Source organism: Hippopotamus amphibius, chromosome 8 (genome assembly GCF_030028045.1).
Source record: "Hippopotamus amphibius kiboko isolate mHipAmp2 chromosome 8, mHipAmp2.hap2, whole genome shotgun sequence".
Classification (NCBI taxonomy): Eukaryota; Metazoa; Chordata; class Mammalia; order Artiodactyla; family Hippopotamidae; genus Hippopotamus; species Hippopotamus amphibius.
In genome coordinates, this window is record NC_080193.1 from 2537516 (window position 1) to 2564579 (window position 27064).

At 50.8% G+C, this 27064-nt stretch overlaps 1 protein-coding gene and 1 pseudogene across 2 annotated transcripts in view; both read right to left on the minus strand.

Annotated features, from left to right (window-relative positions):
• Positions 1-27064, minus strand: part of LOC130858419 (immunoglobulin lambda-1 light chain-like) — a 301160-nt gene that overhangs the window by 9297 nt on the left and 264799 nt on the right. The window lies entirely within an intron of this gene.
• LOC130858420 (immunoglobulin lambda-1 light chain-like) lies at positions 1649-26299 on the minus strand (annotated as a pseudogene).

The following is a 27064-nucleotide window of genomic DNA, read 5'->3' on the forward strand; positions in this document are numbered from 1 at the left end:
ATTAGAATTGGCAAAGCAGCAATGGCTGGATGGTGGCGTTGTTCCCAGGGGGGCCAGTGAGATGAGGGAGAGCTGGGTGGTCCCCTCCCCGCCAGGGCCTCCACGTTCAGTTTCATGAACGGGGTCCCCGAAGTTTGTACCTAGACTAGAGTCTGTGTTTGGAGGAGGAGTGTCTGGGATGAAGCTCCCAGGGGGCCCCTGTCCCCTGCCCCACGTGTCCCCAGAGCCCGGGACCTTGCAGGTTGTGCCCCTGGGCTGGCCTGGCCTCCCCTCGTCTGTTGTGGAGGCAGCTCTGTCCCTGGTGAGCCGGAGGGCCCACGGGGCCCGCTGGAGCCGTGGGGAGCGCCCTCTGCGGGGCCCACCTCGCCTGCCCTGGGGATGGGGAGTGTGCGTCTCTGACCCCAGCTGCAGAGGCACCTGGGTGGGCCATAGAGATCCGGAGGGGGGGCCCCCTGGGAAGCGATCTGGGGGCGCCGACTCCTCAGAGAGCCTGACCTCGCTGGAGCCCTCAGGCCACACTCAGCCTGCCCTGAACCGGGCTGACCTGGCCTGACGCTCTTCCTGGATGCCAATGGACTCTCTTTCCACGGAGCAATCACTGGATCCCCTTTCTCTGCCCGGGCGGTGGCCTTTCCCACGGAGCCATCTCTCCTGGGTCCCCCGCCCCGTACGGGGGGCAGCACCTGCTCCGTCCGGAATCCAGCCATAAACCAACGGCCTCCCCAGCCTGACCGCCGAGGCCCACACTCAGGGTGAGTGCGGTCCCAGCCCCGCCGCTCGGCTCGCCTTGAGCTACCCTGACCCAGGCTCATCAGGGCGGAGACTGAGCTGCCTTGCTGCTTGGCCTTGCCACCCGTTCGCGACACTCGTGAGTGGGACCAGCGCCGCCTCAGAGAGTGTTCCGGGGTGCCCTGAGTTGGAAGGGAGAGTGCGTGTGATGGGGGAATTGCTAGGCCATGTGAAATTGAACTGTTTCTCTGCTGCAGGCCTTGTCCGTGTCTTAGCTAACGTGCACTGTGAAAGGTGGAGAAACGTACTTATGTGATGCACCCTCAAAGCTTCTGTGGTTCCCTGGTGATGGGCCAGCCACGGACCCTTCACCTGGTAATTGCTCTCCCCTCTGGGTTCCTTGATGAATGAGGGAAGTTCCACCTCTGTTCTCCGAGACCATGGCCTCAAGGTCTCCTTCCCCCATAATCCTGCCTCGGGCCCACTGCTGCCTCCTGGGACCCTCCCGGTTTCTCCCTGACCCCCCGCAGAGTCGTCCCCTCTCCCTGGCCCTTCTTCCTCTGCAGGGGACAATGCCTGCACCCCAGGGGCCGGCACCACAGGACAACGTCCTGCTCTGGGTCATGGCCGCCCTCGGCACTCAGGGCTCCCCTGGTCCCCGGGGACCGGTTGGGAGGAAGACGGGTAGATGGAATCTCATGTCCTAACTGTCCCTTCCCTAAAGGACTGACCCTTAACCCAGAGACTCGGCCACATACAGAAAGCACATCAGAAATGTCGGCTGATAAATGACAAAGTCTTTATTAAGGAGAAGCAGGACCAGGGAGGAAGGAGACCCGCCTACTCTGAGCCAACCTGGGTGGGGGCTCAGGGGTCCATGGGGGAGGGGGCCTGGGGGAGGCAGCCCCCGAGGGTGGGGGCCCAGGGACCTAAGAGCACTCGGAGGCGGACACTGTCTTCTCCACGGTGCTCCCCTCGTGTGTGACCAGGCAGCTGTAGCTCGAGCGAGATTTCCAGGTGCTGGGCGTCAGGGTCAGGTAGCTGCTGGCCGCGTACTTGTTGTTGCTCTGCTTGGAGGCCTTGGTGGTCTCCACGCCCTGGGTGATGGGGGTGTCGCCTGCCTTCCAGGCCACCTTCACGGTGCCCGGGTAGAAGTCATTGATGAGACACACCAGGGTGGCCTTGTTGGCACTGAGCTCCTCAGTGGAGGGTGCGAACAGAGTGACCGAGGGCGCGGACTTGGGCTGACCTGTGTGGACAGAGGAGGGGGTGTGAGATGGGGGAGGGTCTTGGGTTGCCCCCGTCACAGTCTCTATGACTGTCCCCATGGCAGCCCTGCGTCCCTTCTCTGTCCCCGCTTCCAGTCAGCCCCTGCACAGCAAACAGGCCCCCAGAAGCCCCTCCACATCACTCTCCCAGGTGACCCGGCCAAGCCACGCCATCAGCGTCCCTGTGTGTAACCCGGGCAAGCTGTCCTCCCTCCTTCTGGTCCCTGGTGTCTGACTTTGGAATCTGACCCTGACCTCATGAGCCCTCAGCCCAGCATCAGGCCCCCCCACGGCTTCATCCTTCTGCAGCCCAGGTGCCTCCTCTGTGTACCGGGGTCCCCCACCCCCATCTGCCAGCACAGTCCTGACAGTGTGTGGGGAGGCCTCGAACCAGCTCTCCTAGCAAAGGCTGGGTCCGCCTCGCCAACGCCCCAGGGGGTCCTCCGAGGTCCTGCCCAATCTCCCTGTCCCTCTGCGCTGACTGCAGCGCCCCTCGCCTCAGCTGCCTTCTTGGAGCTGCTCCCCCAGAGGACGGCACCGCTGCCCCCACGCAGCACCTCTGACACCCTGATTGTATGGGGCAGCCGTGTGGCTCTGAGCCCCTGTCCATCATCTCCTGAGTCTAATGCACCCTTTGCGGCAGGTGGAGGCCGGCCCTTGGACAGGCGTGACTCCTGGGCCCCAGGGCGTCAGGGCTCCTGGGACAGAGAAGTCGCTGCCTCCTGGGACCTGCTCCTTTCTGACCGCCACCCTGGGAGCCTCTGGTCACCTCGCCCCATCTCACCTGTGTCTCTGCGTCCCTGTGTCCTCGCAGCCTGGCAGGGCTCCCAAGAGCCTCAGCCCCGAGTAAGTGGGAACTCTCTCTCTACCCTCCATCGGCCTCCCTCGGGCTGCCGCTCTGTGTCCCTGGAGGCTGGGTCACAGCCCCAACCGTGTCCCTGACCTCCCATGTGGCCCTCCCAGCCTGGGCATTGAGCTCTCAGCCCGGACCCTGGGGCCTGGGGACTGTCTCCAAGGCCACCCCAGTGCCCTTCATCAGAGCCAGCCTCTGGCCCTCACACCAGTGTCTGCCCTAGAAGAGGGGAAGGAGCCCCCATTCCTGGATCAAACCCCAGCCCAGGCCCCCGGATGGGCCGCGCCCAAAGGTTGGGCTCTGGAGGTGGCTGCTCCTGCTGTTGGGGTCCTTCCTGCCAGTTACCCCAAGACCAACCCGCCTCTTCTGGCCCCACGGAGAAAGGTAGTTGGGGGAGAGTCTTTAAGGCTGGGGGGGCAGAGAAGAAGCAGCCCCCAGAGAGAAAAAAATGACTCTCCCGAGACAGCAGAGGGTGGGACAGACTGGGAAAGGCGTGAGAGCCACTTACCTAGGACGGTGACCTGGGTCCCGCTGCCGAAGATGAAGCATGGTGACTGAGGCTCGGACCAAAACCCTCCAGGCCAGCACCTGGGGCCTGTTCCCTGGGGGCCGGGCCAGAGTGGGGCCCTGCCGGGCGTGACGGGCGCAGGCTGTAGCAGGTGGGGCTGTGTCCTCGGGCTGGGCGGAGGGGTGGGGGGCAACCTCAGGGCTGGTGGTGCTGCTGGGTGCCGAGTCCGCTCAGGGCCACGTGGTGTGGCAGCGTGAGTCCTGAGCTGGCTGGGACCTGCCCGACCTCTCCTGGCCTCCTTTTAGGGCCTCTGGGTGTTCCTTCCCCATAATTTCCCATAGTCCAGCCAGGCAGCTTCCTCCCTGGGCCTGTGGACCCCAGGTCATTCCTGGGGGTTCCCCTTGTGGGGGCCCTCGCCCTGTTGTCTCCACTCATTGAGACACAGTTCAGTTTCTCCTCTTTCATGAAGGCTTCCCTGATCTTTCAGGTCATTGTCTTTCTGTCCATCTGTTTTTCCATCCATCCACCATCCATCCATCATTTGTCCATCTGTCCAACAATGGCCCCCAAGCACCTGTCTGCCATGCACTGTTTCACATTCTTGGACATGGTGTGGGGAGCCCTCTTCCCCTCACCCCCGTCTCTCCCTGAAACGTCTCAGGTCAAGGTCAACAAGGTCCCCATCCCAGTCCGAGGTCCCTCCGCAGTCCCCTGTGCTCTCCCACTCTCTTTGCTTCTGAACCACATTGTGTACTCTGACAACTGCCCGGGGCTCTTGCATCACTATTTCCAGTCCTGACCTCTCTTTTCGGCTCTAGATTACGCACATTCTGCCTCCTGAATGCATCTCTGCTTAAATGCCTTACAGATGCCTCAAACTCAACATCCCCCATCTAAACGCCTCACAGTTCCCTGCAAACTTGCTCCCCCCATTGTTCTCACTTTAGTAGATTTCTCCCCAAGCCAGAGGCCTCGAGTCATCCCAGAATGCTTTCCCTTCATTGCCTCTGTCCTAGGCATCCAACCATAACACAAAAATACCCTTAAAATACTCAGAAAGAGAAAAAACACCCAAATCGCACCCTAAGAGTTTATGACGACAAGAACCCCAGGCTTTGCCAAATCTGATTTTATCTCCCAGTGTAGTTTATCTAAGTTGGAAGGAAACCCATTGCATTGGGACCAACATTTTTTAAACTCAGTGGTGGAACTATTTGGTCACGGTTGTGTTTAAGGTGTACACATAAGATTTTTGAAACAAAATTTAACAGAACAGCAATATAAATGCAACACTTATTTCTGATTAAAGAAAGCAAATATCCAGGCTTTTATTAAGTTAATTATCTAAGGAAACATCCTCAACTTGATAAAGAGTATCTCCCGAAACTTATAGCAACCTTCACATTTAAAGGTAAAACCACCTTAAAGGTCCGGGTTCCCACTCTTACTTTTATCATTCAACATATTCTACAGATTCGAGCCAGTGAAATGAGATGAGGTGGGGGAAGGAGTGTGGGTGTTCGGAAAAATGAGATAAAATTGTTAATTGTTCTTTGCAGATGATGGGCTAGTTTACTTAAAAAACAAAAACAGAAATGGAAAGCAAGACAATCAGCTGAAGGACTATTAGAACTAATACAGGAGTTAACTAAAATAATTGAGTATAAGAGCAGTAGGCAAAAGTCAGTAGGTTTTCTTTCACACAGGCGGTAACCACTGACGATATGAAATTGGGGAAATACTGAAAACCTCAATAAAAATTCTATTAAAAACCCCAGAAATAAACTTAACACCAAATGTGTAAGATTTGCACAGATAATATATAACACAACTTGGCTAATGGACACAACGTCAAAGACATCAATTCCCCTCAACAGAAAAGACATCATTTTGCCTCAAATGAATCCATACACTTCATGAAATTACAAGCACAACATCAAAAGGAATAATTTTTGAAAATTAGTGAACCCATTCTAAAGCCCAACAGTAAGAACAACGATGGAGAACAGACATGGATGTTTTGAATGCAAATAATAATGACGGCGTTTCTCCCTACCAGGTACCAAAACACGCTGTAAAACTACAATAATTAAAACAGGGTGGAAGGGATGTAGGAATTGGTCATTAGATCAATAGAAACACAGAGAGCATGTATTCAACAAATACAAGATGATTGGCTCTCCACTTGGAAAATATGCAAGGTCATATCCCTACCTACACAAAAATAAACTCCAGGTGAAGTAAAAACAGATGAACACCAAAACAATGAAAGTACCTGAATAAAATAGGAAAAAAAAAATCAAAATAAAGATGACTTTTCTATGCTCACTACAGATCACAGGCACCATAAAGAAAAACAACCAATCTGACAAGTAAAATATAAAAAGGCTTTATAGTGAAAGACCCCACAAACAAAATTGTAAAACAGATCAGGGAAAAATATTTACAACGTACATACTCAACGAAGGGTTACTATCCCAAATAGATGAAGAGTTTCTTATAGCTCTTTAAGAAAACACAACCAACTGAACGAAAAATAAACCAGGCAAAATTATGACCAGCGAATTCACAGGCGAGATCAAATCAGTCAATAAAAATATGAAAGGAAAATGTTTCACCAACGATAGAATAAACAAACAACAAACAGTTTTGTTCTCAGTTTTGCTCATCAGATGCACAGAAGACAAAAAGGTCCACCCTGTCACATTAGTGGCAAGGATGGAGAGGAAAAGGCACTGTCATTCACCGTGGTGAGTGTAAGTTGGAACAGACTTTTGGGAGGACCGCTGGTATCTCCTATGAAAATTTCAAAGCCTGTTCTCTCTGACCCAGCAATCCCACTTTCCGGCATCTTCCCCGTGGAGATATGCAGTGTACTTAGTACGCATACACAGCTACACGCGTGGGGGATTCCATGTAGCATCTCTTGTCATTTGCATTTTTAAGTGGAAACAACCTAAATGTCCATTAGTAGGGGATGATTAAAGACATGCTGCTTCATCAGACTTTGAAGTCTTACAAAGCGCTGTTCAGAGAACATGGGAGATTCATATAGGGTGATACAGAAAATCTCCACAGACCGTTTCATGGTAGAGTATGACCCCGTTTTTGAAAAATAAAATCCCAACACCGCTTAGTTGTGTGTGTGTGTGTGTGTGTGTGTGTGTGTGTGTGTGTTTTCAGGGACATACACATGTAGGAGGAGGGCTGGAAGTGTATAGCCCCACCTGACAGCATCCGTCTCTGGAGATGGGTTTTAGGGTAAGATGTGCTGGGGTGATGAGCAGAAACACTCAGTTTTTTCCTTCCTGTAGTTCTGTGCTTAATCTTTTTTTTTAAAGCACATATTACTCTGGTAGTAAAAATTATTTTAGAAGATACAAATGAAATATATCTTCTTGCGAACATTTTCATAAACATAGAAAAGTATAAAGCAAAAATTGAAACTAGATGAAATCTCGCCTGCCAGAGACACGCCGTTGATGTTTCTCTGCATTTTCTGACAAACTTTTGAAAATGCACGCATACTTTAAAAAGCCAGCTTCAGGAAACATAATCTTGGAGGTTTGCGTAAGATTTGTTGTGATGGATTCTCCCTGCTGTATCTCATCACACCCTTCAGAAAGGGTGCGTTTATAATGTTGAGTTTCTTGTTTGTAAACCTTTGGTTATAGATTTGGTTGCTTCGCCCCTCCTCAGGATGAATTCCTAGAAGTGGAATTACACAATTTAAAGAAATACGCTGTCTTTTATGACTTGCTGCGTATGGCTTAAAAGGGTGTACCTTTTTAGGTTTTTATAGACAGTTCATGACTGTGCCTGTTCCTCTTTGTCAGCACTCTGGAAATGTCGCTTTAGATTCCCTCGCCAATTCCACAGGAGATCTTGGCATCTGGTGACCGTGGACCGCACCCCCCGCCGCCGCCCCCCCCCCCCCCCCGCCCCGTTGTCTTCCCACTGCCCCTTCTCCATCCTCTAATCTGGCCTCACACTGGTCTCTGATCTGGGGCCATTTTTCCAAAACACAAACCTGACTCTGACAGCCCCCCACTTAAATCCCTCAACGACTCCTCCAGGGCCCCAGGATAGAGGACGAGGTGTACAAGACCCCGGCGGTCTGCACCCCCTCTCCCAGGCTCTGAAAGCTCCCTGCAGGCCTGTGCACCTCACCCTCCTCCTCGGCCCCGCCCCGTGCCCTTCGCCTGGAGTGCCCCCATCACGGGTCAGCGCCCTGGATCTGTGGGAAAACCTCGGACATCTCCCTCCCATCTTACTGCTCCTGAAATGGCCCGGGGGTCTGCCCCACGCCTGGACATGACCTCCTTGGTTCAGGCTTGACCCCAGTAAACAATTAGGAATCTAGTTGAGGAGCTGATCTCCTTGGGGGAGACCAAGCCAAGCCCTTGCTTCCTTCTCTGGACACCTTGCCAACTGCCCCTTCTCTTGGACCATTTTCTTAAAACACAGGACAACGCTGGTGCCGGTTCAGTTCCGGGATTTCTCCGGTCCTGGGACCGCGCCCATGTGCTGTGTGACCTTGGGCAGGTTGCCTCACCTCTCTGGACCTCTATCCCTGTCTGTAAATGGGGCTGATGGCAGGCCTTGCCTTGTGAGGCCGCTGCTCCTAAAGCGATTTGTGCCTTCCGGGTATGTCCTGCCCCTGCCGCTCTGTTTCCGCCCGGCTCAGAGGACCAGGCTAAGCACGTGAGGTACCAGCCTTGGGCGCAAAATGTAAGGGGCACCAAAAACCCAGTCGTTGAGATTAATAGTACTTTAATACAGTATTAAGAAAACATCAATACAAACAAATCCACCTGACAAAATGTCCGTACTTTAAATAAAGCCTCTGTCTGCTCAGGCCCCTCTTCTCCAGCTTATTCTACCTTCTCGCCCCTCTCCCCTACGGTCAGTCACCCCTGCACCGCGTCAAAGGGAACCCCACTTCGCCTGCACCACGACGCCCTCGGCCTCTTACCTGCCTGGCAGACTCTGCAGGCTCCAAGCGCTGCTTCCGTGCGGGGGGCCGTGCTGCGCGGTGCCGCCGTCAGGGGCAGCAGGCCGTAGGCGCCCACGGCCAGGCCCAGCAGTATCAGAGGCCGAGGCGGCCTGGGGACACAGCTTGGACCCCTGGGGGCCTCAGGGCCCGCCTGGCCTGACCTGGGCCTCATGGGCCCTCAGGGTCAAAGGCGTCTCCAGCCGACCCGCTGACATGGGCTCCCTGCAGAGGGGTCAGCCAGTGCCCCAGTTCCCCTCGCTGGCAGTGGCCGTCCCTGTGCGTCCCGGCCCGCGTGGCCCTGTCCTCTGCCGGGCCTTCTCTGTCCCTGCCCCCCACACCCAGCCCCCTCCAGGGCCCCTGGCTGTGACTCCTGGGCCCCTCTCCCAGCGGACCTCTGCTAACCGCTCTGCTGTGGTCTGGATCCAGGGCTCAAGGGCCTCACAGCAAAGCCCGCCCACCAGCCCCGCCCCCGGGGCGCCGGGTTGGGCACACCTGCCCTGTTCTCGTTCCCTGGTCTCCTGCTCTGCAAGGGCACTCCCAGGCTGCGGAGCAGCTCTCTGGGGCCTGGAGCGGCTGTGGAGGGCAGCCGCGTTTCCGTGCAGTAGGAGTCAGTGAGGCCTGAGGGCAGTGGGCTGAGGCTTCTCTTCTGACCAGTCCTCCGGCCGGGTCCCTGCAGCCTCCACTCTGGCCAGTTGAGATGGCCCTTCCTTGGCTGGTCTGGCCAAGCCTGGCCGGTGCCTCCAGTCAAATCCTCACCCAGCTTCTCAACCAGGCAAGGGCCCTGCGGAGAGTGATTCTATACCCCTCGCTCAAGGAGTAAGGTCAAGTCATGAATGTTGAAACCATCCAGACCGAGGTCCCCTCTGGGCCTCAGTTTCCTTATCTGTAAAATGGGGGCCGTTCCTTTGCCGCAGGAAGGCCATGTGGATCAGTACGCTCACGTGTCTGCTTAGGTTGGGGTCCGTTGTGAAGCCCAGGAAGATAACACGTGATACAGGGATGAGAGGGATGGTGTTTATCCAGTGCTGAGAGGGATGGTGTTTATCCAGTGCTGACAACCGGGCCGGCTGCCTGCTGAGCTGAGATTTTCTTCTCCCGTGTTTGAAGATGGGGAAATTGACGTTCAAGCAGATTCCATACTTTCCTGATGCCACACCGTCAAGACGCCCGGCCCTTGCACGGCTCCAGGCCATGCATCTCTCTCTGGGTCCCGGTGCTGTCACGCCGCTGGGTGCAGGAGGAACTCCAAGCGGCAGGTTGCAAGTTCCTGCTTGTCACTGCCAGCAGCTGCCCTCTGGCTTTCCAGTTGCTTTATGGCCACAGGAGCTCTGATACCTACGTCACCTAAGTCCAGCTCTGCAGTCCTCCGAGTCTTCTGTTTCAGCAACTCTGAAAGAGGCCTCCTAGGGACGGACCCCAAAGTGACTTTCCTGGGATGGCCCTTTCAGAGGTGTCTGGTCCGTGTTTTGAGGCTGTTACTCCTTAACTTTCCTGCTACATTTGGTGAAAATCAGTCCAGCCCGTTCCATGGGATGTGGTAAAAAGACACAGAGCCTGGGAGTTCATTTCCTTCACGTAGATAAGGGCCCCTGGGAGACAGTGTCTACAGATCTCTACATTTCTGCACATCTCACTAGCAAAGGCACGGATTGCCTTTGTTTTGGATCATCTTTTTGAGGATGTTTGTGTAATGAACGACCCTGGAAGGTAAAGACAGCATCTCCCTCTGGAGCAAAACATGCTTCTTGTCCAGCATAAAAGATTTGGGGTCCCCAGCTTGGATGTGCAGGTGTCTCCTGGCCCCTTTGCATCACGCTGTGGGGCTCGGAGAACCCGTGCAGGACAATGCTCTTAGCCTGGCTGCCGCTCTTGCTGTGAGTAACAAGCTGGCCTTCGTGTCGGACCCAGCATCTCGTGTCTGCCAGCATCTGTGCAACTGCGGCAGGCTCGCTTTTTAGCTCGGGGGCAGCAACAAATCCCAGACCCTTCACAGCTCTTGATAACGACGGTATTGAGGGGGAGGGAAGGGATGAAACAGATGATGGCGACCAGAAGCTCACCATGTGACCAATCTCATAAAGCAGCTTTGGAGGAACCCCAGGCCCCCAGGCCCCGTGCCGAGGGCTGGACTGCACACACCCACACACAAATCCCTGGCCTTGGACGTGGGCCAGGCACTGAATGGTAATGGGGGGTGGGCGCCCTGACAGCCATCATGCAGGGTATGGGGAGACCCCTGGGAGGCCCTTCTCCAGTCCAGCTTCTCCCCACTGCGGTGCTTGGGCCACTCCAGCCTGGACCCTGGGCTCCTCGCACCCTGGGGGCTGGGTGCCCCCGCCCCAGAGTCCAGGCTGAAGCTGGTCCCTCCCCAGACCCCCGTGTGGGTGTGACTCTCCCCCACGGTCCGGGGCCCAGAAGCTGTGGTTTCGGGGAGGAAGAGGGGCTGTCCCTGAACTCGGTGAGTCCAGCTGCCCCCCCTCCCCCACCCTGCACCTGCCACGGGCTCTGGGCAGCCACCACCGCAGACCACATCCTCCTGTGGTAGCCGCGGTCGGAAAGCCAGGTCTGGCTGGACCCTCGAGGGACGGGCAGGGCCTTCTCAGCCGGTGCAGCTGCAGCTCTGGCCGCCCGGGCCTGTCCCCACCCCCTCCCTGGACTGAGAGAGGCCGGGGGCTGGATTCAGTCTGGCCCAGAGACGTCCGGGTCCAGGCCTTTGCTTAGGGTTCCCGGCTCCTCTGTGCTCCGCCCCCACCCATCTCCGCCCCCACCCATCTCCCCCGGAGCGGAGGGGTGTGTCCCGTCCAGTCACTTCTGACCCTGCCTCTGTCTGGCCAGCCCCCTGCCCATTCTCCATCCCACAGGTCCCAGAGACGCTGCCTGCGGTCACCATGGACCCTTCTCTCAAGCCCAGGCCTCCCCAGCTCCCCGCTCCCCTCCATCCCCAAACGTAAGTGGCTGGTCCTTCTCTTAACATCTTCAGCATTTCACTGTTGGGGCCTGGAGGGTCTGAGGCAGAGGGGGACAAAGTGGAGATATGACAAAGTTTTTAGAATCAGGATCTGGCTCTATAGCTCCTGAGCCCCCTCTGAGGGGTCCCCAGAACCCGGAAGACCCCGGATCCTCTGGCAATCCTGGGGGTGCAGCTCCCCACCTGAGCTCTCCTCCAGCAAATGGGAGAGAATCCTGCTGCTTCTGGAGATGTCACAGGCTCACCCACCTGGCAGCTCCTTCTATGCACGAGGAAACTGAGGAACAGAGAGGGATGGTTTCTTTCCTAAGACACACAGCAACTTGGTGTAAGACCGTGTCCTGGGACTTACCAGTACCAGCCAGAGACCTGGGAGGACCAGCCTTTTTTGGACTTGGGGGTGGCAGCGAGGCCCAACCTGGAACTGTGGGCTTTGGAAAACCTCCATACTTTAACCTCTAACTCTCCCAGTCCAGCCGCCGGAGGTGCAACCCAAGGGGGAGGACCCATTAGGCGGCGGCAGAAACCAGCTGTAGAGGGAGGCAACTAGGGATTGAACCCATGCCCTTGTCAGTGGAGTCCTAACCAGTGGACCGCCAGGGAATTTCCAAAATATTATGTATCTTGATTACTGAGTCTTGGGGCACTTGCTTACATTTCACAAGCAAGGAGGGTGTCTTACTCACCTTACTCTAGTCTTGGCTGTGTCTGGAACCTGGGGGGACATCTGTTTTCTCCAGCCCAGGGAACTGCCTTCTGCAGGGTCTGCCCACCCCCTCCCTGAGCTGGAATGGGCGTGGCCAGCGCCTAGCAGCTCCTGCCTCACCTGGCCAGGTGGGTTTATATTTGTCGGGCAGAACCTATTTTCCAGGTCCTTTCTGAAGACTTGGACTGACCCCTGGGAGGGGTATACTCCCACCGTGAGGAGACCGCACTTTGGCAGGCGGTGGCTTTGTAGCAGCTGCTGGTCCTTTAACCCTTCCACCTGCAACTACCAGCCAGGTGAGTCCTCCTGGGACCCCAAGGAGGGGTGGTGGTGGTCCAGACTTACACATTCTCACATCCTTGTTGCATTCACAGGAAATGCTCATCCTGATGGCTAACAAGACTAATGAGATTTATTTAGTTAGTTAGTTTTAATTTTATTTATTTTATGTTCATTTTGGCTAGCATTGGGTCTTCGTTGCTGTGTGAGAGCTTTCTCTAGCTGTGTTGAGCGGGGGCTACACTTTGTTGTGGTGTGTAGGCTTCTCATTGTGGTGGCTTCTCTTGTTGTGGAGCACGGGCTCTAGGCATGCAGGCTTCAGTAGTTGTGGCAGGCAGGCTCAGTAGTTGTGGCTCTTGAGCTCTAGAGCACAACCTCAGTAATTGTGGCGCACGGGCTTAGTTGCTCCGTGACATGTGGGATCTTCTCAGACCAGGGCTCGAACCTGTGTCCCCTGCATGTGCAGGCAGATTCTTAACCACTGTGCCACCAGGGAAGTGCCAAGACTAATGTGATTTATATTTGATTCTTACATCATTATTTCTAAAAGTCAAACACGTAGATACCCTGACGTTTATTTCTCACTATATATGGTGTCCAATAGTATCTGTTGCTAATCAAATAACAACAAGTATCTGAGTGACTTACCTTGTTTTTAAAGAGTTATTACAAATGTAGATAAATGATCGCAGAAGATCTACATCATTTTGATATTGATCTCACCAGACACATCCTTTAATTTTCAGTGATTTTGTGATATTCCTCAAAACGCATACTAACATGTTTACTTCTATTGACAAACACAGAGGGAAGGCTTCGAACAGAACTTCGTCTGAATAGTACATTTGCCGGTGAGGACTGGCTTTGCCGATTAGATCCCATGGTGACACACTTCCATAAATTGAATGATTCAACTCAGCAGCCTCAAGGTTTGGAGGAAGCATATACGTAAAGCACATGATAAAATGCAAGCATTTTTTCCTCAAAAGATACCGTATTGGCAAAGACACATTTAGATGACAGATATTTAAAATTTCCACAATCTTTTAAAATATATCTTCTTCATCGGACCTCAAAAAAGATGGCGGAGGAGTAGGACGTGGAGATCACCTTCCTCCCCACAAATACCTCAAAAATACATCTACTTGGGGAGTGGCTCCTGGAGAACACCTTCGGAATGCCGGCAGGAGACCTCAGACCACCAAAAAGGCAAGAGAATGTCCCCTTAATTGGGTAGCGCAAAGGAAACAAGGGAAAAAGAGAGACAAAGAATCTTGAGGAGACCAGCCCCTCTGGGAGGGAGCTTGGAGGGGGGAGAGGCGCCCACACACCGGGGAGCCCCCTCACTGGAGGGGAAGGACAGGGGGAGCCTCGGAGGCCCCAGAAGAGAGAGCAACGGCAGGTGTGCTGAGGGCAGAGTGGAGAGATCCCCTCACGGAGGAGTCAGGCAGCACTCCCCAGCCAGAGAAGCTAATCTGCTCACCCACGGTGGCTTGGGGGCCAGGTGCTGAGGCTTGGGCTTCAGAGAACAGATACCAGGGAGAGAGCTGGGGCTGGCTGCATGAGAACAGCCTGGGGGGCAGGTGTGCCAGCAAGCTAGAAGGGAGTTTAGGGAAAATTCTGGGCCAGATGGGGAGGCAGGGGACTTTTGTTTCGGAGTGCTTGGGAGGAATTTCCCTCTCCGCAAACTCACAGGCTGTGAAGCGGCACGATCCGTGGCTGCTGGATTGAAAAGCCCACCTGCTGGGCCTCATACCCCTGCCCTGCTGCACACCACCGGGCCCTGCTGCTGCCACCAAGGGTCCTGTATGTAAGGCAAGTCATTGGCCACACCCTCCCGGCACCGGGTGAAGCCCACCAACACCAAGGTTCCTATGATCAGGACCAACTTTCCTGGGAGAACACATAGCACACCTCAGGCTCATGCTGACCTCTTCTGCTACAAGCACTCCCACAGAATTCAGTTAAACTGCCATATCCCCCCCTACTCCCTGACCTGAAGTTGCAAGTGAGCCCCAATCACCCTCTTTTGCCCCCTCTTGCCTGGGCGGGGAACCGACTCCTGAGAGCAACCCACATGCAAAGTAGGGACCAAAACCAAAACTGATCCCTGAGGACTGCAGGACCAAAGAAGGGAAAGAGAAACAGCTTCAGGAGGAGCAGATTTAATGCCCACAATAGGCTTGATAGACCCTGCATCTGTGGATCACCTGAATAGACGCGTGTTTCTACAATAGACACTGTAGACATAGGGGGCAACCGGGGACTGTGGGGACAAATACACACAAGACTAACACCAGATCACAGCCTGAGCTCTCCACAGTCCCCTCCACACCAGGTGCAGAGCCCTACCTAGAAGTACTGGGGGACTTCTTGGTATGTTTGTCTTATTTCTGGTTTTAGGTATTTGTTAGTTAAATCTTTACTGTATATATTTGTGTATGGATTTGCTTGTAATTGGTATGAGTACTCTCTTCTTTCTTTTCTTTGCTCTCTCTTCTTCTCTTCTCTTTGGTTTCTTTTCCTCTTCTCTTTTTGCAACTGCAAGTGTGCACATCTCCTTGTGTGATTTTGACTGATTAGAATTTCTTTTACCACCAGTCTTGGGGATCTGTCTGTCCTTCCCCCTTCTTCCCTTTTTTCTTCCTCTTTTTCTTTGCTCTCCTTCCACCTCCTTTTTCTCCATGCCGTGCAGCTTCCAGGGTCTTGGTGCCCCAGCCAGGGGTCAAACCTGGACCTGTGAGATAGCAGAGCAGAGTCCATGACATTGGACCACCAGAGAACTCCTGACCCCACGGAATTTTTTTTTTAAAGAATCAAGATGGTATTTATTTATTTATTTATTTATTAATAAATTTATTCATTTATTTAATTTACTTATTGGCTGCGTTGGGTCTTTGTTGCTGCACACGGGCTTTCTCTAGTTGCTGTGAGTGGGGGCTACTCTTCATTGTGGTACACAGGCTCCTCATTGTAGTGGCTTCTCTTGCGGTGGAGCACGGGCCCTAGGCACATGGGCTTTGATAGTTGCGGCACATGGGCTCAGTAGTTGTGGCTCATGGGCTCTAGAGCACAGGCTCAATAGTTGTGGTGCACGGGCTTAGTTGCTCCGTGGCATGTGGAATCTTCTTCCCAGAGCAGGGCTAGAACCCGTGTCCCCTGCATTGGCAGGTGGATTCTTTACCACTGCTCCACCTAGGAAGTTCCCCCCATGGAATATTAATCAGCAAGTGCTCCCCCAGAGTTCTCATTCTCAACACCAAGCTCCAAATCCAACCAAAGGCCAGCAAGCTCCAGTGCTTGACACCTCAAGCCAAATAGAACAGAGATAAGAGGAATTACTACTAGGAAGCATAGGGAAAGGAGACAACAAATATTATAAACTAGACAAAATGAGGAAACAAAGAAACACCTTGCAGGCAAAGGAACAAGATAAAAACCCACAAGACCAAATAAATGGAGAAGAAATTGGCAAATTGCCTAAAAAAGAATTCAGAGTAATGATAGTAAAGATGATCCAAAATCTCAAAAACAAGATAGAGAAAATACAAGAAACATTAATAAGGACCTAGAAGAACTAAAGAGCAAACAAATAGTAATGAACAACACAATAACTGAAATTAAAAATACTCTAGATGGTATAAACAGCAGAATAACTGAGGCAGAATAATGAGTAAGTGAGTTGGAAGATAGAATGGGGGAAATAACTGCCACAGAGCAGGAAAAAGAAAAAAGAAAAAAAAAGAATGGAAGACAGTCTCAGAGACCTTGGGGATAACATTAAGCGTACCAACATTTAAATCATAGGTGTCCCAGAAGAAGAAGAAAAAAGAAAGGGTCTGAGAAAATATTTGAGGAGATTATGGTGGAAAACTTCTCCCATCTGGGAAAGGAAATAGTAAACCAAGTCCAAGAAGTGCAGAGAGTCCCATACAGAATAAACCCAAGGAGAAATACACCAAGGCACATAGTAATCAAACTAATGAAAATTAAATACAAAGATAAAATATTAAAAGCAGCAAGAGAAAAGCAATCAAATAACATATAAGGGAAAACCCATAAGGATAACAGCTGATCTTTCTACAGAAACTCTGCAGGCCTGAAGGGAATGGCAGGAGAAAATTAAAATCTTGAAAGAGAAAAACCTATAGCCAAGAATACTGTACCCAGCAAGAATCTCATTCAGATTTGATGGAGAAATCAAAAGCTTTACAGACAAGCAAAAATTAAGAGAATTCAGCACTGTGAAACCAGCCTTACAACAATTGCTAAAGGAACTCCTCTAGGCAGTAAACACAAGAGAAGGAAAACACCTACAAAATCACAGTCAATACAATTAAGAAAATGGTAATAGGAACATACATGTCAATAATTACCTTAAAAGTAAATGGATTAAACACTCCAACCAAAAGACACAGACTGGCTGAATGGATACAAAAACAAGACCCTTATATATGCTGTCTAAAAGGAACACACTTCAGATCTAAGGACACGTACAGACTGAAAGTAAGAGGATGGAAAAAGATATTCCATGCAAATGGAAGTCAAAAGAAAGCTGGAGTAGCAATACTCATATCAGAAAAATTAGACCTTAAAATAAAAACTATTACAAGAGACAAGGAAGGACACTACATAATGATCAAGGGATCAATCCTAGAAGAAGATATAACAATTATAAATACTTATGCACCCAACATAGGAACATCTCAATACATAAGGCAAATGCTAACAGCCATAAAAGGGGAAATTGATAGTAACACAATAATAGTAGGAGACTGTAACACCCCACTTACATCAATGGACAGATCATCCAAACAGAAAATAAATAAGGAAACATGAGCTTTAAATGAGACATTAGACCATTTCGACTTAATTGATATTTATAGGACATTCCATCCAAAAACGACAGAATACATTTTCTTCTCAAGTGCACATGGAACATTCTCCAGGATAGATCACATCTTGGGGCATAAATCAAGCCTCAGTAAATTCAAGAAAATTGAAATCATATCAAGCATCTTCTTGACCACAACGCCACAAAACTAGATGTCAATTACAGGAAAAAAACTGCAAAAATACAAACACATAGACGCTAAACAATATGCTATTAAACAACCAAGAAGTCACTACAGAAATCAAAGAGGAAATAAAAAAATACCTGGAAACAAATGACAATGAAAACATGATGACCCAAAACCTATGGGACGCAGCAAAAGCAGGTCTAAGAGGGAAGTTTATAGCAATAAAATCCTACCTCGAGAAACACGAAAAATTTCGAATAAACAACTTAAACTTACACTTAAAACAATTAGAGAAAGAAGAACAAAGAAACCCCAAAGTTAGCAGAAGGAAAGAAATCATAATGATCAGATCAGAAATAAATGGAAAAAGAAATGAAAGAAACAATAGCAAAGTTCAATGAAACTAAAAGCTGGTTCTTTGAGAAGATAAACAAAATTGATAAACCATTAGCCAAACTCATCAGGAAAAAAAGGGAGAAGATACAAATCAACAGAATTAGACATGAAAAAGGATAAGTAACAACTGACACCTCAGAAATACAAAAGATCATGAGAGACTGCTACATCAACTATATGCCAATAAATTGGATAACCCGGAAGAAATGGATAAATTCTTAAAAAAGTACAATCTTCCAAGACTGAACCAGGAAGAAATAGAAAATATGAACAGACCAAACACAAGCACTGAATTTGAGACTGTGATTAAAAATCTACCAACAAACAGAAGTCCAGGGCAAGATGGCTTCACAGGCGAATTCTATCAAACATTTAGAGAAGAGCTAACACCTATACTTCTCAAACTCTTCCAAAATATAGCAGAAGGAGGAACACTCTCAAACTCATTCTACGAGGCCACCATCACCCTGATACCAAAACCGGAAAAAGATGTTACAAAAAAAGAAAATTACAGGCCAATATCACTGATGAATATAGATGCAAAAATCCTCAACAAAATACTAGCAAACAGAATCCAACAGCACATTAAAAAAATCATACACCATGATCAAGTGGGGTTTATCCCTGGAATGCAAGGATTCTTCAATATATGCAAATCAATCAATGTGATACATCATATTAACACATTGAAGGATAAAAACCATATGATCATCTGAATAGATGCAGAAAAAGCTTTTGACAAAGTTAACATCCATATATGATAAAAACTCTGCGGAAAATGGGCATAGAAGGAAGTTACCTCAACATAATAAAAGCCATATATAACAAACCAACAGCCAACATCATTCTAAGTGGTGAAAAACTGAAAGCATTCCCTCTAATGGCAGGAACAGACAAGGGTGCCCACTCTCACCAGTATTATTCAACATTGCTTTGGAAGTGGTAGCCATAGCAATCAGAGAAGAAAATGAAATAAAAGGAATCCAAATTGGAAAAGAAGAAGTAAAATTGTCACTCTTTGCAGATGACATGATATTATACACAGAAAACCCGAAAGACTCTACCAGAAAACTGCTAGCACTAATGATGAATTTAGTAAAGTGACAGGATACAAAATTAATGCACAGAAATCTCTTGCATTCCTATACAGTAGCAATGAAAGAGCAGAAAGAGAAATTAAGGAAACTGTCCCATTTACCATTGCAACAAAAAGAATAAAATACGTAGGAATAAACCTGCCTAAGGAGGCAAAAGACCTGTATGCAGAAAACTATAAGACATTGAAGAAAGAAATCAAAGATGATACAAACAGATGGAGGGACATACCATGTTCTTGGATTGGAAGAATCAACATTGTGAAAATGACTATACTACTGAAAGCAATTTACAGATTCAGAGTCAATGCAATCCCTATCAAATTACCAATGGCATTTTTCTCAGAACTAGAACAAGAAATCTTATGATTTGTATGGAAATACAAAAGACCCCGAATAGCCAAAGCAATCTTGAGAAGGAAAGACAGAGTTGGTGGAATCAGCCTTCCTGACTTCAAACTATACTACAAGACCACAGTGATCAAGACAGTCTGGTACTGGCACAAAAACAGAAATATAGATCAATGGAAAACAATAGAGAGCCCACAGGTAACCCAATGCACATATGGGCACCTTATCTTTGACAAAGGAAGCAAGCATATAAAATGGAAAAAAGACAGCCTCTATAATGGAAAATTGGACAATGGAAAATTGGACAGCTACATGTAAAACAATGATTAGAACACTTCCTAACACCATTCACAAAAATAAACTCCAAGTGGATTAAAGACCTAAATGTAAGGCCAGACACTATATAAAACTCTTAGAGGAAAACATAGGCAGGACACTCTATGACATAAATCAAAGCAAGATCCTTTTCAACCCACCTCTTAGAATAATGGAAATAAAATCAAGAATAAACAAATGGGACCTAATGAAACTTAAAAGCTTTTGCACAGCGAAAGAAACCATAAACAAGACAAGAAGACAACCCTCAGAATGGGAGAAAATATTTGCCAATGAAGCAACTGACAAAGGATTAATCTCCAAAATATACAAGCACCTGATGTAGCTTAATACCAAAAAAGCAAGTAACCCAATCCACAAATGGGCAGAAGACCTAAATAGACATTTCTCCAAAGAAGACATGTAGATGGCTAACAAACACATGAAAAGATGCTCAACATCACTAATCATTAGAGAAATGCAAGTCAAAGCCACAATGAAGTATCACCTCACACCAGTCAGAATGGCCATCATCAAAAAATATAGAAACAATAAATGCTGGAGAGGGTGTGGAGGAAAAGGAACCCTCCTGCACTGTTGGTGGGAATGGAAGTTGGTACAGCCACTATGGAGAACAGTTTGGAGGTTCCTTAAAAAATTAAAAATGGAACTACCATATGATCCAGTAATCCCACTCCTGGGCATATACCTTGAGAAAACCATAATCCAAAAAGAAACATGTACCATAATGTTCATTGCAGCACTATTTACAATAGCCAGGACATGGAAGCAACCTAAACGTCCATCTACAGATGGATGGATAAAGAAGATGTGACACATATATACAATGGAATATTACTCAGCCATAAAAAAGAGTGAAATTGAGTTATTTGTAATGAGGTGGATGGACCTAGAGTCTGTCATACAGAACAAAGTAAGCCAGAAAGAGAAAAACAAATACCATATGCTAACTCATATATATGGAATCTAAAACAAACAAACAAACAAACAAACAAACAAACAAAAAACGGTACTGATGAACCCAGTGATAGGGCAAGAATAAAGATGCAGATGTAGAGAATGGACTTGAGGACACAGGGTGGGGGGGTGCAAGGGGGAAGCTGGGACGAAGTGAGAGAGCAGCATTGACATATATACACTACCAAAGGTAAAATAGATAGCTAGTGGGAAGCTGCTGCATAACACAGGGAGTTCAACTCAATGATGGGTGATGACTTGGAGGGCTGGGATAGGGAGGGTAGAGGGAGTCACGGGAGGGAGGGGATATGGGGATATATGTATAAATACAGCTGATTCACTTTGGTGTACCTCAAAAACTGGCACAAGAGTGTAAAGCAATTATATTCCAATAAAGAGCTTTATAAAAAAATAAAAAAATATATCTTCTTACACAAAGGGTCTCTTTAGTGAAAAAGTGACAGATTTAACTAGTAAGTTCTGTTCAAGCCTTCTCAGTGTTTGTCCCCGAAACTGAGGGAGTGAATGACAAGTGGCTGGGTGACACCTCTCTGCAGGTAGTTCCCTGAAAAGCTGAGTCTGGGATGCAGCCAGGCTGCAGGCTCTTCCAGTGCATGAGGCAATGAGCCCTCATCCCAGAGGGGTCTGGAGGTGCATTGAACTGCCCCCGACAAGAATCCTCTTGAAGTCAGGTGGTGTCCAATCCTTTGTTTTCCACAAAATTCAAAGAGTATGAAATGGAGCTGTCAGCCGATAAATCATTTGGAGAAACATTTTTTGATCATCAACTGTGAATAATTTGGGGCATATAATTGGGAAGCAGGGCATATCAGGCAGTGACACTGTATTACAAGACTCCCATCGATGGACCAATGTGTCTCCGAGCTTCCTGTAGAAACGCAAGCCAGGACAGCATTGATGCTGGACCTACTTCACTCTAGAGCTAAATCATAGTAATTGAAGGATCCACGAATCAACACTAGCAAACAGTTATTTGTGAAAATGTCCATACATATATGATGTTTTGGTCAAACTCTGCTGCAAATAATTAGGAGAAAAACTTAACATGGGAGAACCTTTCAGCACTTAAAATCACTGGAAAGGAAACAAGTTAAAAAATTTTAAATGGATGTATGTTATTATGACAGAGATGCATGGCAGGAGAATGAATGAGATTTTCGGGTATGAAAATATATGAGCAGAGCAAATGTAGTAAGGGATGTGGAATAACAAGTCTAAGGAGAAGGAAAGACGGATGTTATAGAAGAATTCTTAAGGAGAGTTATCAATCATGATGATTTGTAGACTCTGATAAAGACATGTAGAGGAGTGATGTGAACATTTTACACGCTTCTGATGACAATTTTCAGATGCCAAGTTATAAAGGAGCAGGCATTGTGGGAAAGCCCAGTTCTTAGAGGATTTGGGGCAATGATGTTGAGGGCCCGGCTGCAGCCCTGCACCCTCTCCTCGCAGGCAGGCCCCGGGTCTCAGTGCAGGCCCATCAGGCGCGAGTGACAAGAAGGACCGCACAGAGTCAGGGGCCACCAGCGGCCACCAGGGGCCGGGCCCTTTCCTTCCTGAATCTGGAATCTTCCTACCACTCCTGAGAGAAGCTAGTGGAGAAGCTGAGCCCGGAGAGGGGACAGAGCTGTCTCCAGGGGCACCCTCTGGCTCCAGGGTGCTGACCACACACGGCGTCACTCGGGACCAGATCCCCACTCGCCATTTCTCAGCAGGATAAACAGAGGCCCCGAGAGCACAGAGGAGGCCCGAGCCTCAGGCCTGACCTGCAGCGGCTCAGAGGCGGGTGGAGTGAGCCCCGGGCCCGGCGGGGAGGTTAGTGTCTCACGTCCGCATCGGCCTGTGTCACTGTGAGGATAATCACTGTCACCATCGCACACCCGACAGTAACAGTCGGCCTCGGCCTCGGCCCCAGGCGGCGCTGATGGTCAGCGTGGCTGTGTTGCCTGAGCTGGAGCCAGAGAACCAATCAGCGATCCCAGAGGGCCGCTCGCTGTCCTCATAAATGACCAGCACAGGGGCCTGGCCCAGCTTCTGCTGGTACCAGTTAGCATTTTTACTTCCAGTATTGTTTCCCCCACATGTGATCCTGGCCGTCTGTCCTGGGGACACTGACACCGAGGGGGACTGAGTCAGCTCATAGGAGGACACAGCGTCTGAAAGAGAGAAAAGGACAGGTGGGCTGGAGGTGAAGATTCTATGCCCAGAGACCCCCACCTGCTTGGCCTGGACTGAGCTCCAAAGATTCTCTGGGCCCCCAGGGCGACCCCTCCCATCAGTCTCCGCCCCCACGGCCCATGGGCCTGCCTGGTGGATGGGGCCTCTGAACACATCAGAACCCCCAGCCCCACTGTCTGTGGCAGACGCAGCCCTGGGGGCTCACACGGCCGTGAGCACGGTGGGGGGACGTCAGCCCCTCCAGCCCCCCATCCTGCAGCAGGGCCGGGGGCTCCGGCCCCCACGGGCAGTGCCCTGGTGACCTGGGAGTCAGGACCAGGCCTACCCCAGCCCTGGGCCGGGGGTGGGCGTGACCCTGGGGGCAGCACCTGTGCAGTGAGCCAGGAGGCCGCGGAGGAGGGCGTCCAGGCCGTGGTGGAGGCGCCCGCGTCTGCTCCCCGAGGTCCAGGCTGGGCAGGGCTGCTCCCAGGCCTCTCTTACCCTTGCTGGAGAGAGAGCTGCAGGAGGCTCAAATCAGCCAGAGCGCAGAGGGGGCGGCCTGGGGAGCCCTGTGCTTCCAGAGAAGGGCTCAGCCCTCAGGGCCCCAGAGGGGGAGGGGCGGCCCGGGGATCCGCCCCCACCTGCTGGTCCCACGGTCTGGGGGTGACATCTCCGCCCCAGACTGGGTCCCGGCCTCCCTCCTGGACGGGCCTGGCCACGGAAAGCCCAGAGGTGACTCTGGATTCTCAGAGCCCATTCTATGGGTGACAAGCTGGGACTTAGATAGGGGTAGGGTCCAGCCTGGATCACAGCTCCTCAGTGGCAGAGGTCTTAATCCCTAAATTATATCCTTTTCCGAGTGTTCTAGAACCAGACTAGGTCGGGCGGGGTGTGGGAAATCCTCAGCCGACGTTGGAGGTTCTTCTGGTCAGTTCTCTCCACTGCCTTCCGGGCGCTGCTGCACCTGCCCTGGGGCTGGGCACACACCTGGGAGGCTGCCAGGCCCTGCTCCCCGTGGGGCTGAGCAGGAGCCCCAAGGACAATACGCTCCAGATTCAAAGCACCTGGGGCAGCCTTTTCATCATCTTCCCTCTGGAATCACGGCTCAGGTCTTGGGATCCGGTGCATGAAATCCCATCTGTTGATGGTTCTGGTCCATCCGTGTGACAAGTGAATTGTACATTTTTTTATATAAATTTATTTACTTATTTATTGGCTGCGTTGGGTCTTCGTTGCTACACGCGGGCTTTCTCTAGTTGTGGCGCACAGGGGCTGCTCTACATTATGGTGTGTAGGCTACTCACTGTCGTGGCTTCTCTTGTAGTGGAACACAGGCTCCAGGTGCGTGGGCTTCAGTAGCTGTGGTACACGGGCTTAGTTGCCCCGCAGCATGTGGGAGTCTTCCTGGACCAGGCCTGGAACCCGTGTCCCCTGCATTGGCAGGCGGATTCTTTAACCACTGCGCCACCTAGGAAGTCCCTAATTGTACATTAATAATCTGTAATTGTCAATCCTCTTGAACATAATTTTTCCCCATGTGGTTTCCATCCTTCAACTTAGACATCAGCTCTCATGCAAGAGACGAGTGTACCGGGGGGAAGCTTCTGGCTTTTCTTTTAAACAAATTCCACAGGTGACATTGTAATATTTCTAATGTGGACGTTTCCCTGAAGAGTCTGGAGTTCCGAGTGAGGCAGGAGATCTAGGTGCCATTGTTCGGGCTGTCACAGGATGTTTAAACATTCTCCAGGGAACTGGTCTTCGGGTGTAAATTCATAGGTTTCCAAGGTCATCCAGAAATATCCTCATTGTAACGATAGGAGTTTGGACCCTGACATTTTTGTGAGGAAAGCCATGCATTGTAGGATGTGAGGAGTTTTTTCCTTTACAAGAAGGAGAAACATATCTAGCCAACAACTGATGGGTCAATAGCCATCCAGAAACCAACCCAGTTCCTCCCCCGACGCTGTTTCAGACGCAAAGTCTCTGGCATAACTGGGGTGTCTCCTGTGAAACTGGGGTGCTGCTTTGACACAGAACAGGTGTTCTGGGTGGTCCCCATCACTGACAACACCTCCTCTTGGGACAGCATGATACTGGTGACAGACTTCCACCCTCACTTTCTGTAGAGAAATGGGTTTTTGCCAGTTTCTTTCACGAACATTCTCAGCACAGCTGATGGGTGTCCAATGCACCTTTTATAAACATAAAAGGACAATCAGATCTAACGGGAGATTTCAAAGAGCACATTGTGGATGTAGGTGGGAAACCGGAGACTTGAGGGTATATGTGAACTTCTCGGGTCCCTGAGGAGCATGTTGGGAACAGCTGGCCAACTTAGATCGACTTCTCTGGAAGCCGAGTCTGAGATGTCAAGGGCATGTCTTGGAAATCTGGAAGGAGGTGGGGAGGGGAGACTGAGCAGGGGGGAGGGGATGCCGGATGAGGTCACAAACTTTCCTCAGGATCCTGCAGGAAAGTTAGCGCTGGGTCTGTTCGGTTCCTCCTACACTGAGGCAGAGCCTGGGGATGGGACCTCAGGTGTCATTAACCTGACCCTCTCTGATGAAGGGATCAATGCAGGGGAGGGGGGGCAGTATTCTGCAACCACAGTGTTTCCCAGTGAGGGCAGCGCTGTGAGCTGTCACAGGCTCCCAGCAGCCTCGGGTCAGTGGACGAGGCCAGAGGAGGGAAGGAGGAAGATGCCACGATGCCCACTGCTCTGCTGGGTTCCATTCACAAACCCAGGGGCCCGGGAGCCGGGGCTTCAGACCCACATGAGCTGAGACATTCTCTCTCCAAATTCTCAACATGTGGGCCAAAGAGGGGTCCAGCGACCACCGTATGGAAGCGTGGGAATAACTACCACTGGAGGGGTGTGTCCCACTGTCTGTCCTTCCATCCAAGGCCTCTGTCCCCAGTTCCTGCCCTGGCCAGACAGCCCCAGGACAGCCTGGTCCTGCCAGCCCAGAATCTACTCCTGTCCCCGTGTGCAGAGCCAGCCTACAGGACTGGGAGGAGGGGCGGCTGGGGGCTGAGATCTGGTGGAACCGGGCCAGGCCTGTCACTGCTCTGTCCACCGTCCTCCTGGGGATGGAGGAGAGTGTGAGGCAGACGGGGACGGGGTTTGTGTATCAGTTCCCCATCTGCCTGTGTCACTGTGAGGATCACCACTGCTATCAGCTGACTCACAGTAATAGTTGGCCTCGTCCTCGGCCTGGGCCCCGCTGATGGTCAGCGTGGCTGTGTTGCCTGAGTTGGAGCCAGAGAATCGGTCAGGAATCCCTGAGGCTCGCTTGCTCTTTCCATCGACGACCAGCACCGGGGCCTGGCCGGGCTTCTGCTGATACCAGGTAGCACCAATGATTTCAAAATCGTCTCCCTGGCAGGTGATGCTGGCCGTCTGTCCCAAGGACACGGACACCGCAGGTGGCTGAGTCAGCTCAGAAGCCTCCACAGAACCTGCGAGAGAGGAGAGGAGGGTGAGTGTGAGGAAGAGGGTCTCATCCCCAGCGCCCCTCGTCCCCCGCGGCAGCCCCTGTGCGGAGCTGAAGGTCAGGACCAGGCTGAGCCCTGGTCCCTTTGGGGGCTGAGTCCGGGGCGGCAGCACCTGTGCAGAGAGTGAGGAGGGGGAGCAGGAGAAGGGTCCAGGCCATGGTGGGGGCGCCCTGAGCTCTGCCTGTGAGCCCACAGCTGGGGTGGGGCCTCGGGGCCTCTCTTATCCTCAGCAGGGATGTCCTCATGCAAATCGCCTTCCTGCCTCTCATGGCCTTGTGACCAGCTCCCTGCTGAGCAGAGAGCAGCTGGGCTGCAAGGAGGTGTTAAGCTGGGGCCTGACTCCCAGGCCTGAGCCCAGGTCCCCAGGACTGTCCCTGTGCTGAGTGAGAAAGGCTGCCCCTCCCCCAGCACGTGCACACGCCCCTCCCTCTGCGTCTGGGCTCCCCTCTGGGCCTGGGGGACACGCAGGGGTCCTGTCAGGTGATGATGTCCTCGTGTGGTGGGCTGGGCCGTGCTGGAAGCTGGTGCTGTGGAGACCTCGGTCGTGCTACTGTGGGAGCCCAGAATTCTAGCATCGGACACAGTGACACTGGTCACGTAGCTCAGGCAGAATTTTTATCATGTTTCTTTCACATTTTATGTATTTATTCATTTCTCTAAGTATAGTTGATTTACAATGTTGTGTTAGATTTAGGTACACAGCGAAGTGATTCAAAGCAATACATACTTTTTCATTTTATGTTATAGAAAAAAACAAGGAAAAAAATCTGCCTCATTGGACCGAGGCAGGAATTCTTGGAGTTGGCGGTTCACGCATGATTTGTAAAGGAAGAAGAGAAATTCAAACATTTTAAAATGAAAAGCATTTATCATAAAAAGTCCTTTCTGTGCAGTTGAAAGATTCAGAGAAGTGAGAGAAAATA